Genomic DNA, 19030 nt, shown 5'->3' on the forward strand with positions numbered 1-19030 from the left:
AGCTTCTTTATCTGACTCCTTTCTTAGTACACAATGGCTCCAGACCAGGAAATCTTTTTATTCACTCAAAAAAAAGACACTATTTAGGCTGGTTTGCCTGTCGTGTGAAGATTGGATCCAGTTGTTTCAAAAAGGGAATCTGTGTGTCTGTTCATTCTCATTAGATATTGTCAAGCCTTGCTAATTCCAGACTGTTCTCAGACACTAGGGAGAGGGAAGAGAATCAGAATGCAAATTTTCATGTGCTGAGATGCCCTTGAAAATCAGTTCTGTTGCCTGCCTCCTCCACCTAATCTAAAACTCCACTTTGGAAAGTATTGACTGCAGAGCAGACATCACAGTCTTGGGTAGGGAGTGAGCAAACTGCTTTCTACCATGCAGTGTTTGGAATAACTGGGGAACAATCCCCCCAGACGCTTGTAGTCTGACAGCCAGTTCCAGCCACCTCATGCTTTCATCTCAGGCCTCACAGATGCATACAGCAAATAGATTCCTGAACAAGTTTTCCATAGGGTATTATACTCTCTCCAAGGAATACTTCCTTCCATGTAGCATAATCTATGGATCCAATTAATACCAACTTTCTTAATTGCCAAATGTAAAACAAACAAGAAGGGAAATTGATCCCAGAACAATGACTCCCTTCCCTGGTTCACATCCCTGCCCTAACCATTACGCTGTAAGTACAAAAAGATGAAACAATTCATTTCTGACTATACTCCCTGTACAATCAGAAATACCGTACATTTGCAACAGGATGCTCCTTTCATCTCAGTCGCTACCATTTGCATGCCAGAATGCAAGTAGATTTGTGGAGCGTGATGCAAAATTAATATTTAAAAGAGGAAAGAATAATCAGTTGATTTTCCCCCAAGTCCCTTTAAAATCCACAGAGAGAAAAAGAGACAATGAATACACAATGCATACAGTTCTAAAATGAAGATGTTGAAACACAGCCTTTTCAGTGGAGGCAGTGGGGTAATGCAGAATACTCTTAAGTTTGACTTAATTGCTTGACTGTCTGCAGGCATGCTTCTCTCTTTAAACCAATGCCCTATATGGCAATGACTTTTCCAGAGCAGTCCACAAGCATTAGTCCACACTAGAAGCTAAGCAGTGAAGTATAGCTACAAGTGTAAGAGACTTGGTTGAGACTTGTGCTGTCACTTGCTATTCATGTGGAATAAGGTTAATCATTTAATCTCTTTGAGCTTCAAAAAAATCATCTATGCAATGTACACAGTACAACTTTTCCCCTAGGGTTCTAGAAAAACAAAAGACTATAATTGCAACCTACTTAGCACAAAACTTAGCCCAAAATATAAACTCACAATATGGTGCTTATTAATCTAACCACTAAATTAGTGGTTAGATTAATACATACTAATTAATACATAGTACATTAAATTAGTACATACTAATCAGTATTGCAACTATACCTAGTTATTAAGCATAGGCAAACAAGAGTTTTAAGGCTCACTTTCAGATGTTAGAGCACTCTTCAAAAGAATAGACAGAGAAAGATTCCATCCTTTGTTAGAACCCAAGACTTTGGTTACTGTAGAGGTAATTAGGAATTTGTTCCTAATTACCTGCAAAGTGCTCCCTTTGTAGTGTGTTAGATAGTTTACAAACCTTGAACACATGAACTGCTTGCCACCACCCTCAGCTTATAAGAACCATTCTTTAAAAAAAACTTCCAAATAAATGGCTCCAGAAATTCTTTTTACATGATTTCAGAAGTCTAGTGCCTTCCACAAGAGTTTTGAAGGCACCAGGAATGCATATACTGTCCTGTCCTTCCCCTTTATATTTCTGATTTCTTCACACAATCCCATCTATAGATGCTGTCTGCTGGCTGCCCTGCTTTGCACCCCCATCCCCATAGCCCCCATTGGCCACTACCTCACCTCCCCCATTCCTAAGTATGATCTCTAAACACAAGACAGAATATACAGGGTGAGGATACAGGGTTGCACAAAAACAAGTAGGCTTAAGTATTAGACATCTTATTTTAAACTTCTTCCTGTGGGCTATGTTCTTTGATATTCTTCTATCCTGTATTATCCTATCTCATACTGCACCGTCCTGCTCTGCCCTGCCCTGTTTTGTCTTTCCTCTCCTGTTCTATAATTTGTTATTCTATCCCATTCCATTTTCTCTATTTTAGTCTGTTTTTAAAATTCTGGAGGCATTGTCGCACTGATTTCACAATCCCCTGACTCGTGCCTGCAATTCAATACAGTAGTTCAGACCCCCTATGTCTATCTGAAGCAGTCAGGGATCCCAGCTACAGAGTCTTGATTTTCAAACTAAAGATACTATCTGCCTTTACAAATTCACATTGCCAGCACCATTTATTGAATAAACTAGCTTAGCCCATTGGATGTGCTTGCTTGCTTGTCCAATATTAATTGATAATAAATGTGTGAGTATATTTCTGGGCTTTTTATTCTGTCCCATTGATCTATGTGTCAGTTTTTTATGCCTTACCATGCTGTTTTGATTACTATGGACTAATAGTACAGTTTGATATTACTGTGATTGCTCCAACTTTGTTCTTTCTCAGGATCACTGTTGCTATGTGGGGCCTTTTGTGGTTCCATATAAATTTTTAGAAATATTTGTTCTACTTCTGTGAAATAGGTATCTTGACAGGAATTAGATTGAATCAACAGACTGCTTTGTGTAGTATAGACATTTTAATTATGTTAATTCTTCCTATCCATGAACACGGTATGTGCTTTCACTTACTTATATCATCTTCAGTTTCTTTTTCCAGTGTTTTATAATTTTTCTGAGCACAGGTCTTTTACATCCTTGATTAGCTTTTTTCCCCAGATATTTTATTCTTCTTGAAGCAGTCATGAATGGGAATGTTTTCTTAAGTTCCCTTTCTGATGGTTCATTATTGGCATATAAAAATGCAGCTGATTTATAAATATTAATTTTCTATCCTGCTACATTATTGAATTCATTTATCTATTCCAGTAGTTTCTTGGTGTAATCTTTAGGGCTCTCTATGTACAGTATCATGTCATCTGCAAATAAAGACAGTTTTACTTCTTCCTTTCCAATTTGATTGCCTTTTCTTTCTTCTTCTTGTCTGATTGCTACAGTAGGCTAAAGATAGTTTATTCAATAAATGGTGTTGGGAAAATTGGATAACATGCACAGAAAAAAATGAAACAAGACCACTTCCTACAAAATAATAAATCAAAAATGAATTAAAACTTAAATGTTAGACCTGAAACCATAAAAAGCATAGAATATGGGCAGTAAAATCTCAGACATCGTGCATAGCAGTATTTTATCTGATATACCTCCTCAGGTAAAAAACAAAAGAAAAATAATAACAAATTGGATTGTTACTGGTGGGAGACCTGAATCAGAGGGCCTTCTCACCCAGAGCTTGTTCCTCAGTTCTTGCCTTGCTTGCAAGAAATGAATTTAAGTCAGAGACAGCATGTATGGTGGAAATGGAATAGCAAGTTTATTTATGAAACACATAGGAGCATAAAGCTGCAAGCAGGCACCTGGCTAGTACGAATGTCCCACTTACAGAGGAAATAAAGTTGTTAGTAAGTTTGTTCTACACACTTAAACCAAAGGCTACAAGGGAGCACTCAGTTAATCTGAGTGTGCTGACTATTGAGGTTCAAAGGTTTTATAACAGTCAGCTTCTAAATTCCCCCTCCTTCTTCCCCTTCTAAATCTTGGGAGTAATTTAGAGCTACAAAGACTTTCTCAGCTAGTAAAGGATCTTTGTCTTGGGTAATGAAATTGCTACAGAGTCTCAACTTTTCCAGCACAGAGTCTCAAGGACACCCCTCCTCCTGCCTTATCCCTGCTTGCAATTTTGGGAACACTCAGAAATCTTATGGGACAGGGCTCAGGACTACTGAGTCAGTGGTTGAGACATGTCTCCCTCCTCCTCCCTGCCTTAGTTTACTAGCTATCTTACCTAACAGGACTACATCAAACTAAAAAGTTTTCACACAGCAAAAGAAATCATCAACAAAATACAAAGACAACCTGCAGAATGGGAGAATATATTTGCCAATGATGCATCTGGTAAGGGGTTGATATGCAAAATTTATAAATAACTTATAAAACTTGATACCAAAAAACAAACAATCCAATTTTAAAAATAGGCAAAGGAACTGAATAGCCACTTTTCCAAAGAGGCCATACAGATGGTCAACAGATATATGAAAAGATTCTCAATGTCACTAATCATCAGAGAAATGAAAATTAAAATCACCATGAGATACTACCTCACAACAGTCAAAATGGCCATGGTTAATAAATCAACAAACAACAAGTGCTGGTGAGGATGTGGAGAAAGGGGACCACTTTTGTGCTATTGGTAGGAATGTAAGTTGGTGCATACTATGGAAAGCAGTATGGAGATACCGCAAATATTAAAAATGGAACTGTCTTAGGGTTCTTAGGATACAATCCCAGCAGTGGAATTGCTGGGTCAAAAGGCAAGTCCAATTTTAGTTTTCTGAGAAAATTCCATACTGTTTTCCATAATGGTTGTACCAGTCTGCAGTCCCACCAACAGTGGACCAGAGTCCCCTTTTCCCCACACCCTCTCCAACATTTGTTATTTATTGCTTTGTTTATGATAGCCATTCTCACCGGTGTAAAGTGGTATCTCATTGTAGTTTTAATTTGCATCTCTCTGATAGCTAGTGATATTGAGCATCTTTTCATGTGTCTCTGGATCCTCTGTATGTCCTCCTTGCAGAAGTGTCTGTTCAAGTCCTTTCCCCATTTTTTAATTGGGTTAGTTGTCTTCTTAGAGTGAAGTCGTGTGAGTTCTTNGCACAATTTACAATAGCCAAGAGTTGGAAGCAACCTAGGTGCCCGTCAGTAAATGAATGGATCAAAAAACTATGGTACATATACACAATGGAATTTTATGCTGCAGAAAGAAAGAAGGAGCTCCTACCTTTTGCAACAACATGGATGGAACTGGAAAGCATTATGCTGAGTGAAATAAGCCAGGTGTTGAAGGACAAATACCATATGATCTCACCTCTAACAGGAAGTTAACAACAAAGCAAACAAGCAAGCAAAATATAACCAAAGACACTGATATAGAGAACAGGCTGACAGTGACCAGAGGGAAGAGGGGAGAGAATTTCAGGGGAAATAAGGGAGGGATTTAGAGGAATCTATATAAAGGATACATGGACAACAACTGAGAAGGGTGGAAATGGGAGGGAGGGGGGAGGTTGGGGGTGGGATGGGATGGGAGTAATAGACAGAAAACTGTACTTGAAAAATAATTAAATAAATAAATTGAAAAAAAATAAAATAAATAAATAAAAATGGAACTGTCTTTTGACCCAACAATTCCACTGCTGGAAATTTATTCAAAGAAACCCAAGACACTAACTCAAAAGAATATAAGCACCCCTATGTTCACTGCAGCATTATTTACAATCACCAAGTTATGGAAGCAGCCCAAGTGTTTATCAGTAAATACTGGACAAAACAACTACGGGACATTTATACAATGGAATACTAGTGGGCCATAAAAAGATAAGAAAATTTTACCCTTTGGACTGCATGGATGAACCTGGAGGACATTATGCTAAGTGAAATGTCAGTCAGAGAAAAATAATTACCATATATTTGCTGTGTATAATATGTACCCTTGTTTTTGTGCATATTATACATGGAGTTATTGTACCCATGGTATGTAATCATTATACTCATGTATAATGCACATCCTTATTTTTCCCTGAAAAGTTCAGCAAAAAGTGTGCATTATACATGGCAATATATGGTACTATATGATTTCACTCATATGTGGAATCTAATGAACTAACTGAACTGAGACAGACTCATAGATGGACAGCAGACTGACAGTTCTCAATAGTGGGGAGATGAGGGAGGTAGGAGGATTAAGTGAAAAGGAAAAAAAAGACTTATGGACATAGACAACCATGTGGTGATTGTGGGGAGAGGGGGGTATGAAGGAGATAAATAGTAATGCAAAAAATATACAATAAAAATAAATTTTAAAACTCATATTGCTTCTTTCCTAGAATTTGAAACTAGATGATCATTTAATTAGTACATGCATTTTTCTTCCAGTTACACATATTATTTCATTTATTTGTATAGCAACTTTATTATTTATGTAGAACAGAAATTTATAGATTCCTACATCTTTTAAAAATGAAGAAATTGAACCTTAGATAGGTTGAGTGGTTTTCTAAAGTCACACAGAGAATGACTGGATCTGCTTTAGTAGATGGACTCATTTCTATCTCTTTACTATTGTACTACACAGGCCACTGCTTCTTCAAAAGTGGTAGAATATCAGCTAAATCTGAATGGATAAACAGTACTTGCTAAAGAAATAAAGACTTTTGGCCTCACCCTGATCTACAGAATGAGAATCTTTAGGGCCAGGTATGGGAATATGCATTTTTAATATGTCCCCATAAAAGTGGAGTAGACTAGCTCAGTGGATCATTCCCTAGAAGCTCTAGATTCCCCTAGAGAGGTGCGGGTCGGGGAGGGGAGGGCTTAACGTAAGGGCTTCTGGGAACACAGAAGTCAAATACAAATGAAAACTGTACAATCACAGATAAACCAAGAACAAAAAATGAATAATAGAAAAATCAGAGGAACTAAGCCTGTAAGAAAAGTCACCTTTCTTTGAATTGGACTCTAAGAATTCTAGTAGCTAAGATGATAAACAAGTGTTTTGAACAGTTTTTCTTTTCAGTCAGTCTGACAGCAGTAATTTGGTTCCAATTCTCCCAGCATCCGAGCAAAAGATGGAAAGGAACTGCATATGCATATGGTTGAAGTACAGAGAAAGTTAAGCAGTTTGGAATTCAGTTTACACATCTCTAACCTTACATCAGCATAATCATATAATGATAATGATAATGCCAATTATTATTTATTGCACATTTCTCAAGAGAAACATATCATCCTTCTTAATATTCATGAAACTCTTAGAATGTATCCTTTGTTTTATTGACAAAGAAACTCAGATTTAGAGATTTTAAGCAACCTGTCCAAAGACAAATGGTTAAAAAACTGGAATGAAGTCCCAGACAGAATCTCCAGAGCTTATGCTTCATTGACTCTCAAATAAATAAGTGAAATAGCCATGACACATAAGTAACAGTACTTTTGGAAGAAAAATTAAAGAAAAGGTAAGAAAATGGAGAGGAGGAACAACATATGATAAAACCAGAAAAACAGATCGAATTTGTAATTGCTTACCAGGAAGGGGCAGTGTATATTCTTTCTGCTGGGAATTAAATCAGTTTGGGCCAATACAGGACACATCTCTGACATATCCTTGGTTCCTAATAGCAAACCTTCAGGTAACAGCCACACCAACAGAGTTTTGGTTTTCTTTAGAAATATGAAAGAATTTAGTACTAAAAGTTATAAAAGGTGAAACACCAGGGCTTTATTACTATTTGTCCTTTGACAAGCTCAGATTAATACTCCCCACCAATCAATCAGTAGATTCACTATCATTCACAAGTTAGACAGTACTTTGTGGATATGTTTATTTGAAGAAGAAAATACTTCATTTAAGACAAACTGCACATTAAAATAATTCCTACTCTTGTCTCAATGATCAGTTTCTGAGATGTCTGTTCTATATCCATTAGATATCTTTAAGGTTGACATTATTTTGTGTGTAGATTTAAGCAGATGAACACTTTTAAGTATTATATTATATAATAATTAGCATTTGCTTAAAATATATGAGGTAATGTTTTATGTGTATATGTTGAAGGCTAGTGAGTTCTTGTACCGTTTTGTATGCTCAGCCTTTTCTCCTACAGACAATTTGGATTTGTGGACGTGGCTCCCAAACCTGAAAGTAAATTTAACTATATGAATTGCTGTTTGAATTTTTATAGTATATACTGAGAACTCTTCTACATACATTAATGCTTTATATAGGTTCAGTTTTTATCTACAATACTGTTCTATGCTATTTGCACGGTTATTTTTATTAAAATATCATCACACTAGACAAAGATATACAATAATGTATTATTTGCAAAGCCACCAGCACAATGATCAGCACTCAGTAGTGCTAAGAAATGGTTCTTTCCTTTCTTCCTTTCCAAATCCAGACCATTCTCTATTATATAACCTATGCCTGCCTCCTTGCTTTGTGTTTCTCTTCCAGCCTAGGCACACTCTATGTTCCCAGCTTTGCCTTCATCTCCAACTAAACTTTTTTGAAGTCACCTTTTTGGTCAAGAAGGCTCAAACGATTAAATATTTGTTGTAACTATGTTCATCTGGCACAAACATGTGAAGTGTTTTCTGTATTTGCTCTTTGGGTGAATAAAGATGGTTTTGACCTTTGGTGGTCATGTGCATCATCGGGAGCAAAATCACCCACTTCACTTCTTTTCTATCTTAAAATAATAATTCTAGCTCCCCAAGAGAATGAATTATAAAGTGAGTTGTACAATGCCGACATCCTCTGAAGATGACTTTGAGATGCTTTACACTAGGAGAGATTCTCCTCTCTGACAGCAAAGGATATATTGTAAGTGACTGACTAGGAATTAAAGTTTTCATTCCTTTTTTCCAAGGGGTTGGTTTCATTTCAAATGGTGTCTCTCTGTTCTGAATACCATCTACTGCTGTTTTCTTTATTCTTCCTCTATATTGCTTTATAACCAGGACCCGAGGAAAGATGAACACCACAGTCAAAACAGCACCATACTGGTGAAGCTGACATCGAGCACTTCTGGTGGTCCTCAGAAAACAGCATCACTTTGTTCTGTTTAATGTCTAAGACGTGAAATCTGCCAAGGCACCTGCCATTTTCTACAACTGTCTAATCTTCCTCTTTGTTAGCTCTCTGGCAACATCATCACACTAGCTGCTTGCTGTAAATCTTGCTCACTCTTGTAATATATAAAAAAACCCCAAGAGAATGCCCCCAAAGATATAAGCTTAGTCTCTCTTACTGTAGACAGTTATTTTCTTTTCAATGTAATTTTCCTTAGAACAAAAATTCTTCCCTATCTTCACAGGAAAAGAGACCATCTTTTTGCCTCCTAAGTAAATATTTTACATTACAATTGTCCAGATGTTCAAGATGCCAACCAGAGCTTTCTCTGTTTAATGACTAATCTTTAGATCGTTGTTTAAATGGCACATGCTGTAGTAACATATTTTCATTCATTTACTTATTTATTTTACTCATCGAGATAGCATTTATTGGGTTCTTGCTGTGAATCACACACTATGGTAGATACTGTGAGTACCAAAAAGAATAGGATGCTTTTATTGGAGAAAACAAGTAGGGAAAATAAACTCACAAAGACATAAATTATAACACAACATGTTATGTGTTCTGGTAGAAGGATGAGCCAGATGTCCTGGGAACACACAGGAGTTCCTGTCTAAATTTGAGTAAGGGAATATGGAAAGATTTCACAGAGGAGCAGGAGATATTTCAGGTCACACAGCCAGTGTATGCAGAGAAGAGGGGCATTCTTAAAAGAGGCAATGTGAAAAGATTAGCATAGGTGAAAAAGGGGAGATCACTAGAGGAAGATCAGGAGTGAAGATTAGAAAAGCCAGTTGGATCAGAATGTAAAAACTTAATTGGAATTAATAACTGGAATTGATTGCTTAGGTATTGGATGGCCAATAGAAGTATGGTTGAAAGCTAAGAGCTGAATCTGGGCTACAGACGCAGTTCCTGTTTTCAAATAGGAGGTGCGGGGATACAAGGGCCATTACCAGAAAGGAAATCTCCAACATCTGGATAAATAAAATCCAGGAGCCACAGCCCTGTTCTAAAAATAGCCAGTTACTGCTGGCCCAGGTGGGGGCCAAACACAGAGGTAGCTGGTGAGGAGGAGTGCCATCGAAGGGACTCGGGAGAAAGCTCAGCTGGGAAGGGCAGGGAGAATATGAGGTCCTAGGAAGTGAAGAGTGTTTAGGGATTCTCAACCTGTTTGGGGGTTTAACTTTCCATTTCAGAGTTAAAGAATAAAGACCAGAGCTTGGAAGTAAAAGTTCCCCCTTGTCATAGGTCTTATTTTTTATTTTTATTTTTGGTGGTTCAAGAAGCTTTATTGCCAAAATATAGGGGCAGTTCTTTCAAGAAATGTTATAAACGGTTACATAAATTCCTCTTTGGCCTTTTTTATTTCTCCCCTCTTCTTCTTCCTGTGTGAAGTCTACCTAGTTTGGCACTGGTCCGGAGTGGTGAGAGAAAGGAAAGGTGTTTCTGAGCAAAGGATATATACGAGTGGCCATCTGCTTGTGTTAAACTAGGAGAGCATGGGGTCTGCAGTGGAAGTAGGCCCTCAGTCAGTCCTTCAGGAGAAAAGGTGTGAGAACATCACCCTTAATGCTTGCAGGGTCTTTGGATTTTTTTGCAATGTTGTATCCGTGGTCAAATTTGGATCAGATTATTATTTTACTTTTGATGTTTTTCTTACTGCTTAAAACAGTCAAAGGCTTTTGCTTCGTCTTATAATCTCTGCAGCTACTACACTAATAATTGCAGGCTGCCTCCCTGGGGGTTTTGGCCCATCTGGAGTAGAACCAGGACATAGCGTCACTCAGTCTGTAGGAAAGAAGAACCCGGAACTTTACCTAGCCCACTTCCTAGGGCTAGGGTTTTCTCTATAGCTCATCCCTGTTATATGAAAGTTAGCCTATGTTTGAAACACTACTGTGGACAAACTCAAGTTACCTGTGCCTTGGGACAGATACACTTTACAATAAATTTTCTCCTTCGATCAGCTGGATATGTTTCCTGGAGCCTCTGGCTTCTGTTATCACCTGGAGCCTTAGGCTTAATTACATCTCTCTTCCACACAAGACTACAGATATTTGAAAACAGGTAATACATTTCTCAGCTTCTTAAAGAGAAAAATAGTTATGAATTGTAGCAGAGCTCACTGCTTTGTGTCAAACATGAAATTGGGATCATGCACCTAAAATAGCTCTTTTATGAGGGAAATAAAACCCAACAAATAAGCAAACAAGCCAGAAAAAAATCAAAAAAGAATAAATTATTTTCTCAAGATAAGTGGTAAGTCCAGGACTTGAGCTATAGTAAATTACAAAATTGTTTACATTAAAAGAGATTTAAATTTAGCATTTATTTTTATCAAGGGAACAGAGCTTCATGGTTTAAAAAGCCAGTTATTGCTATAATAATATAGTAATAATATGCTGATAAGAATCACATGACTCATCACTCAATTCAACTAGAAGCGAATCCATTGCCCTGTTCACTGTGCATGCTGGCTCTGCCCAACTCTTCTATCAATAGCATAACATTGAGTCCATTACCATCCTTATTGCTGTATATGTATATATATGTGGCTGGGACCAGATTTACTAACGTTTCTACAATCTGCCTTAATTTTTTAATTTCTCTCATTGAAAAACCATAGAATGTGACAAAATAACCTTTGAAAAAGTTAATTGATCATTGGAACTTCTCTTTAATGAATAATTATTTAATCTGTGCTTCTTTGTATGGCTACAGAGAAGCATGAAAAAGTAGGTTGTTTATAGCCTTCCAAATTTGTGGTACTCCAATCCAAACACACAATTCTCCCAGTATGAAAATATTAAACAGCTATGACATGAAAACAAAAGCTACATTTTATTTATAAATACACAAGAATGACAAAAGGAAATTAGATTTAGAAACTGTAATAAAAATTAGTTTTCTTATTAGTAAGCTTTCTTCTGTATTAAAAAATGAGTCCATTCATTCCAATATTTAAGCCTTTGGCCCTCCTTACTATCTACCCAAAGATACATTTATATTTCAACAGACATTCACTGTCCTCACCAGTCCCTTCGTTGGTTTAGTTTGAACGTCATTAAACCCAAGTAATCTCAGCTAATGAAATCCTTTAAATGTTTTTTTATGGCCACCTTCTCCTCATCACATTCTAAAATATACAGATATGTAAGCACACTGTATTCCAGTGAGTTCATTTTTGATATATTATTCCTCCAATCCTGTAGCAGAGTTGACAAACAAAAATCAAAACAGCCAACCCCAAACCAGAAACAAAACACAACCACATTATTTTTCGCTGCTGGTCACCTCAGGTCTTTTAAAAATAATGTTAATGGAATTTACTGAGCTGAAAGGGATGTAGGGGCTTAGTGTTTCTCACAAGGTTTAGAATCAAAATAAACTGCACAATATTTACTCGGAACCTTATACATGTGGTGAATATACAAAGAAATGGTAACCATGAGCTCTTGCCATATGGAAGTCATGATATAGTCTAGAAAGTAAGAACATTTAAGAAGTGCTCAACAAGACAAGTGATACATAAGAGATTCATACAACAAGCTGGTATAGATTGCAGTGTTTCAGGAAGTTTTCATCCCCATAAAAGACCTTCCTGTCTTCTTCACCAAATAGTCTGAGAAAGCCCAAGCAAGTCAAGGAGGAAGTTAAGTGATGTGATTGTGGTCCCCACTTGGTCTCTAGTGAACGCCATGGTCTTGAATAGTATGCTTAACCCCTGCATACTATTCAATAGTAATCTATACTATTCAATACTATTGAGTTTTATTATTTTTAAAAAAATAACTAAAGTGAGAAATAGTTGAAGAAGTGCTTTTAAATATAAAAATCTGTCATTCCTATATCCTTTCATGAAAAGGGCCTGGGCATACCTAGACTATCTAACAAAAGCCACTGAAAACATCTATGTAGAGCATAAACATGTGTGCAGAGCACCCAGGGGACACTGGAGGGATAAACCGAGTGTCGCAGGCAGATTCTAAAGTGGGCTGCTTCAATCAAATATTTAAGTATTTCTTGGAGGTGGGTCCGGAGCCATCAGGTTCTTTTTTCTATTTTTTCCTTAACCACTGTGCTTTTACAAAATTGAACATAATAAAGCTTTGTCATGTATTTGTGGAATTCAGTGTGGAGGCCATAATTCCATTTCAACCTGGTGATGTTTATGATTCTTGTAGATGGAACCTGCAGAGCCTCAAGCCCTTCAGCCAGTGGGTTCACATGTAAATTCAGTTTTGAATCTTGCTACCTCAGAAGCCAGGTTAAGAATTTTTAGTGCTATTCTGTTTTACTTAGGTTATGACATAACTGACAATTTTTATGACATCAACTTACCAGTGTCATTTTCTTCACTACATCAGAAAGTCTAAGTCTGACATGTTTACATAATTTCCAGGATATATGTCAAAATGAATTCAGGGCCTTGTATGTGAAGCTTGCCAAGCTCCCTTCCTTACATCATCAATCTAGTGGGCTTTGGAGTATCAGGTGCCTCTCTCAAAAAAGTCAAACAAGATGGGATCTTTCACTCAGATCCATCACCTTTGCGCTCACTATGAGCTCCAGCACCAAGAGGCAGCTTCTAGATGGCTTTTGCTTCATGATGACCTGGTCTGAAGTCACTGGGCAGTCTCAGTTAAGGAAGGACGGTCTTTCCTCAGCTACTCTGATACTACACACACACACACACACACACACACACACACACACACACACAACTCTACAGATCCCTCCAAAACAAAAGGACTTTGGTTCTATCCCTTTACACTGCTCTCCCATTCTGCCCTTCAGATTTCCTATCACTTCTATTGCCAAGAAGAATGACTTTCAACCTTTCAGAAAGATTTCCTCTCTCTCACCATCCTGCAGTCTCCCCAACATAAAAACAATATTTTTAACCTTACGTTACTATAAGTACTCTGTTATTAATTTTGATTTAACAGGCACCGTGATGTTTGCTTGAGTCTACCACTGACATTCTTGTAAAAAGACATTCCATGTGTGTCTGGAATGCTTTCCTTGTCTTCAGATTTATGGTACTAACAAACCTATTCTTCATAAAGTCTTAAGATTGCTTAAAAGGTACAGAAAAAGAAGACCGGTGCGCTAGAATTTTTAGGAAGGGTAACTGATGCAGATTGCTATATACAAATATAGAACTAAATGCATGATAATAATCTTTATATAATAATATACATCACACAATAGTGGAAGACATTACACAGTTCATTATTATATGGAGAGGAGTCCTTTCCTTGTTATCACACTGATGATTTTCTCTTTGCCTCAATTACTTGGGAGTAGACATATCTGAATACATATTAGCTGAGCAATGTGGTGGAAACACAAGTCATTTATCAGATATGGCAAGTTAAATTGAAGACCTGTCATAGTTGGTGAAGGTTTATTGTCAGAGACAGCAAGAAGGGCTGGAAACAGGTGTGGGATTGGGAATATGGGGAAGGTCAGCCAAAAAATGTATGAATATAAGGAAATCTGATGACAAGGCCTTGCACACAATATGTGCGTGATAAATACTAACTGAAAAATGTAAGTGGTGGATAGTGGAATGATGAATGGATGATGGAGACAGGGGGAAATACTGAATATTTCTAATTTCACAGTTTTGCTAAGGATTAAATGAGGTATTATGTTTTATTGCTATATTGCTTTCTGTTATAGTCTATGTTGTACTTTTCCATCCATGAGTGAGAAAAATAAAAAATATAACATCCTCTAATCACTATCTGTGAAAAGCTAAGGACATATTTTGCTCTGCTTCTTTCATATTCTGTTTCATACTAATGAGAGGCTTTAGAACACCATGAAAAGTACCAACCTTGAAAGCTGCATTCTGTTTTGCTCATCTCACCTAAAAAATTAAAAAGACAGTAAGAAAAAGAAAATTTCAGTGAAAGCCAATTAAGGCAACACAGTTAAAATAGCATTAAAAAAACCCTTCACCTATTTTTCCTTGACAAAGGAGACATTTAACTGTGGAAGGAGAAATACCCTGATGAAACTCTCCTATTAAACTGTTTTAAGAATATTGTGTGCTTTTTATATTTGTGATGATTTGTTTTTTAGAATTTCTGGAGGTACAGCCATTATAGATGGCAATGAGTAGAGGTACAGAAGGGATGTTTAATAAAAATGATAAAACTAAATTATATATAAGGAAACATTATATAGGCAGCACTTAATCAACCCATAGAAATTTCCATCATAATAAAATTCTTCAGTAAATTTAGACAAGAGTCTTTCAAGAGATATAACTTATTCTCTGGTTCTGTATTTCTACTCTTGAATGCTGATTAGAACACAGTGTTTGCTTCTTTTGCCTCCTTGCTACCCCAATAATCAGTTCTCCCTTATGGACTAAGTGATTATTGTGTTGTTTATAATAACTGTTCTACAATCCTTATGGAAATTGTAATTATGATACTGAATATTCAAACAGCAAGACACTTTTCTCAGGGAAATTATAATTATGATAATACAGTATTTACCCAACCAATATTTTCTAGCTATTGTTCTCTTTGAGAAATGAGGAGGTCAGAGAAAAACACTGAAATAAAACATCCTGTTGAGATCTCAGATATGCATTCTGGAGAAGCACAATAATAATAATATACCTTATATTTGCTGTATGGCAAGCATGACATAATCAGGGTGACATGTGTATGACTTACATGCATATTACATATAGATGTATGTGAATTAAACATCTTTTAATAGAACATATATACTACCACTGTAAAGTAAGTAATAGTAGTATCAGAGTCAAGATTTAAACCCAAGTCTATCAGACTTGAAAATCTATTTATGAGCTCACTGTCAAGAGCCTCTATTTTAATTAAATGCCACTATTGCACATTGGGTGATTGGTTCAACCACAGTCTCTCTTTACTGAAAACAGAATGTTCTCAGCCCCTATGCAGTGTGGTCTGCTCCATGGCAGGTAGACACTTGGCTGTGACCTTTGTTGCTAATAATGGAATTTTCACCACGACTCCAAAAGTGGAATAAAACTTCTACTAGTGAAATATGATGCAGTTTGGCATTACCCATTAAGATTAAATTTTCTCATACACTTATTTTAGCACTGTTTTAAATAGTGAAAACCTATAGAAGTAGCCCAAATGTCCACCAGATATTTTATGGTACAATAGAATGTAATAGACCACTAAAGTTATTAAAATAATGTATTCATATTATGTGTCCCAGAAAAATAACGATGAAACACTCATAAACTAAAATATGTTGTGAAATAGTATGCATAATATAATTCTGCTTTTGCTAAAACATACATATTTTTATGTGAATGTAGCATCTGATTTTGCATAAAAAGTATATAAAAATAGATGCCAAATACTTAACGTACTTATTTTCTCTTAATAGGTACAGGAGAAAAACTTGTCCCCCATGATAAATGAAACCCCAACATGTAAGATGTTTGTAGCAACATGTTTTCTTTCTTTATCTTTTTGTTTTGGCAAACAAAAATAAAATTTTAAATGTGTGAAAGAATAAGGGCATTCAGAAATAAACCTCCAAATCATTCTATATTTAAACAATGCCAAAATACAAATAAAAGCCAAGTTAATCCCCAGAAAATATTATTTAGTGAGCCACTAAATAATAGGGAGGGTGGGGAAGCGCCTGCCTGCCTGCCTTACTTATACTTTGCCAGATCTCTGCGACCCAGAGAAGGATGGAAGCCCTGTCCTGTCCTCCTTAACTCGGCAGTGATTGTGTAGGATTTTCCAATATTCAGAAGCCAGATTGAACATCTACCATGTATGGTACTTTTTACACTTTTTAAAAATCCCGTTACTCTGTAAGATAACATTGTCTCTTCAATTTTATAAATAAGGAAAATGAGGCTCTGTGGATTAATTTATTTACCTAAGTTTTTTGTTTGCTTGTTTTGTTGTTGTGTTTTTCAAAATGCAAACAGAATACTTTATTCAGTTTTTAATGGCTCATGGCTGAGCCCTCTGGGAATTTCCCTCCTTCTGCCAAAGAGAACTGCCTTACCCAAGGGCATTCACTCTCCACAGGCAGCTCACATCTCATGACTGACCAATAGAGGAGCACAAAGGCTGGGAGCTCTTTTCTACTTGGGACGTCTATAACAATGTTGATCCCAACACACTCCTCAGCAAACATCCTGAATAAAGCCTTTATCTCAGAGTCTGTTTTTCACAAAAATCGACCTTAAGCAAGATTATGAAATTCAGAAGTTATGAAGCTGAAAACCGAACCCAGATATGACTGACTCCTAGTCCCATAGGCTATCCATTATATCTTTCTGTTTCCCATAAATAAGTTTATTGTAATTTTGAATGTCTTTTTGCTTATGAAGTAAGCACCTATGTTTAATGATATGTTTAAACATATCATTAAACATATCATTAAACATAATGATATGTTTAAGCCTATAACTCAGAAAACATTCTTCAGTGTTATACAATATCTATAATTATACCACCATTAAACTAATATTTTTAGTTTAAAACATTAAACTAATGTATTAATACCTCTTGAAATCCAAACATAGATAAATCAGTAGTTATATACACATATACATACTAACTTATAATATTTCATTAAGATATATGTCCTATAAAGTATATCTAAAAACTAATTTCAATATTAGTGTGACCAAAATCTCTAATTATGCTAGCCTATTTTCAAAGAACAAAATGATACTTTTAATCATGCTATTTTTCTACTAAAAATTCAAGACCTCTCTGTTTCAGATTAGCTACAGAACAAGGACTTACATTTTCTCACACAAATGTAAGAATTTTATCAGTCATGAAATGGAGTCAGAACAATTTGCAATCCAGTAAAATATTACTTCAGGCAGTCTTTAAAATCAGAAGAAAGGAATTACCTAATTCTATGCAATTTGAAAGGAACGCAGTTAGAATTTTACAACTTGTGAACAGTGCATCTCTGGTCACACCTTTGCTTGGTCGCTTGTCTGAAGGACATTGTACCTCTTCATTCTATTCCTGAAGAAATTCTACACCATCAGTTCTTTATTTAAGTTACCAAGTCTTAAGTCTGGATTGAGTCATTATACTTTCCTATTTAATGTATGTGGCATCATTGGATTAGTGATGTTATCCCACCACTATACCGGATTATTGAATTAAGGACTTAACATGATTAATAAACAAGATGTCAGAAAAATTCCTCTAACAGAAAACTGAGATAAGAAAATTCTTAGAAACATATTTAACATGGTCACACTGGGGCAGAAAGTGGTTTTTACACATCGAGGAATACCTTACTAGGTTTAGTTCTATATTTTACTTGTCTTCAAAAGGTTATTTAAACCATTTTGGGGGACAGGTTTTATGAGAAATTCTTAAACATCAGAAGATGAAAAAGGCTTTAACTGTGGAAACTAGGATGGGACTTGCCCGTAGAAGCTGCACTGTGTGGCCCTAGTGAAGATGTGCATCCAGAAAGCAGAGCAAGAGGCATGGGAAACACTTCAGATGAAGCATGAAACTAACGGATGGGACTTCCCACCAAGACATAAGAGGGTTTTGCATAGTATGATCTTTTCAGTAAACTTTAAGTTAGGGGCTCTTCCAGACCACACGAAACACCTCCATGAAACCACTGCTCACTTCCTGATAGAACTGTACAGTCAGGCTTTCTAAATTTATTCTGGGGTCATTTATTTTGTTAAACAGAATCATTATACAAACCTGTAAGCTGCAGAAAGAATGCAAAACAGATCAGTTCATTCATTATTACAACTGGGGCTGAGAAAGACACAAAGTCGTACATGACCTATTTGCAAGGAGATCACCTTAACTTATAACTCCAGTGCATCTGGTTTCAGCAAATGGCTCCCCTGTTTCTTGTGAGTAATATTTTTGGATTCAGGAAAGTCAATTTTTGCTCATGACACCTAGAACAGGTGTAGCCAAGTTGATACAATCAGTGATATGGTACACTGCACTTGACATCACAATGGCACATCACAACACTACATACCAAAAAGTACACCAACAAACAGATAAAAACTTACATATGCAGGCATGGGATAAACTTTGTAACACAGGTTTCACTTCAGGACAGATGTCACCAGAGTGATGTTTTAATAATATCATTCTGATATATTTTTAAAATATTTTAAGTTAAATAATAGGGGGGGTGTAAACTGTTATACTTTTTAGG

At 36.3% G+C, this 19030-nt stretch overlaps 1 long non-coding RNA gene across 1 annotated transcript in view; it reads right to left on the reverse strand.

The window, feature by feature from the left end:
* LOC118996970 (uncharacterized) overlaps positions 1–19030 on the reverse strand; it is a 164036-nt gene that overhangs the window by 53368 nt on the left and 91638 nt on the right. The window contains exon 2 of the long non-coding RNA XR_005068577.1: positions 14664–14696. This is a non-coding gene — a long non-coding RNA (uncharacterized LOC118996970). The remainder of the gene's footprint in view (positions 1–14663; positions 14697–19030) is intronic.

The sequence above is a fragment of the Sturnira hondurensis genome, unplaced genomic scaffold (assembly GCF_014824575.4).
Source record: "Sturnira hondurensis isolate 20B ecotype Veracruz unplaced genomic scaffold, ASM1482457v3 Scaffold0012012, whole genome shotgun sequence".
NCBI lineage: Eukaryota > Metazoa > Chordata > Mammalia > Chiroptera > Phyllostomidae > Sturnira > Sturnira hondurensis.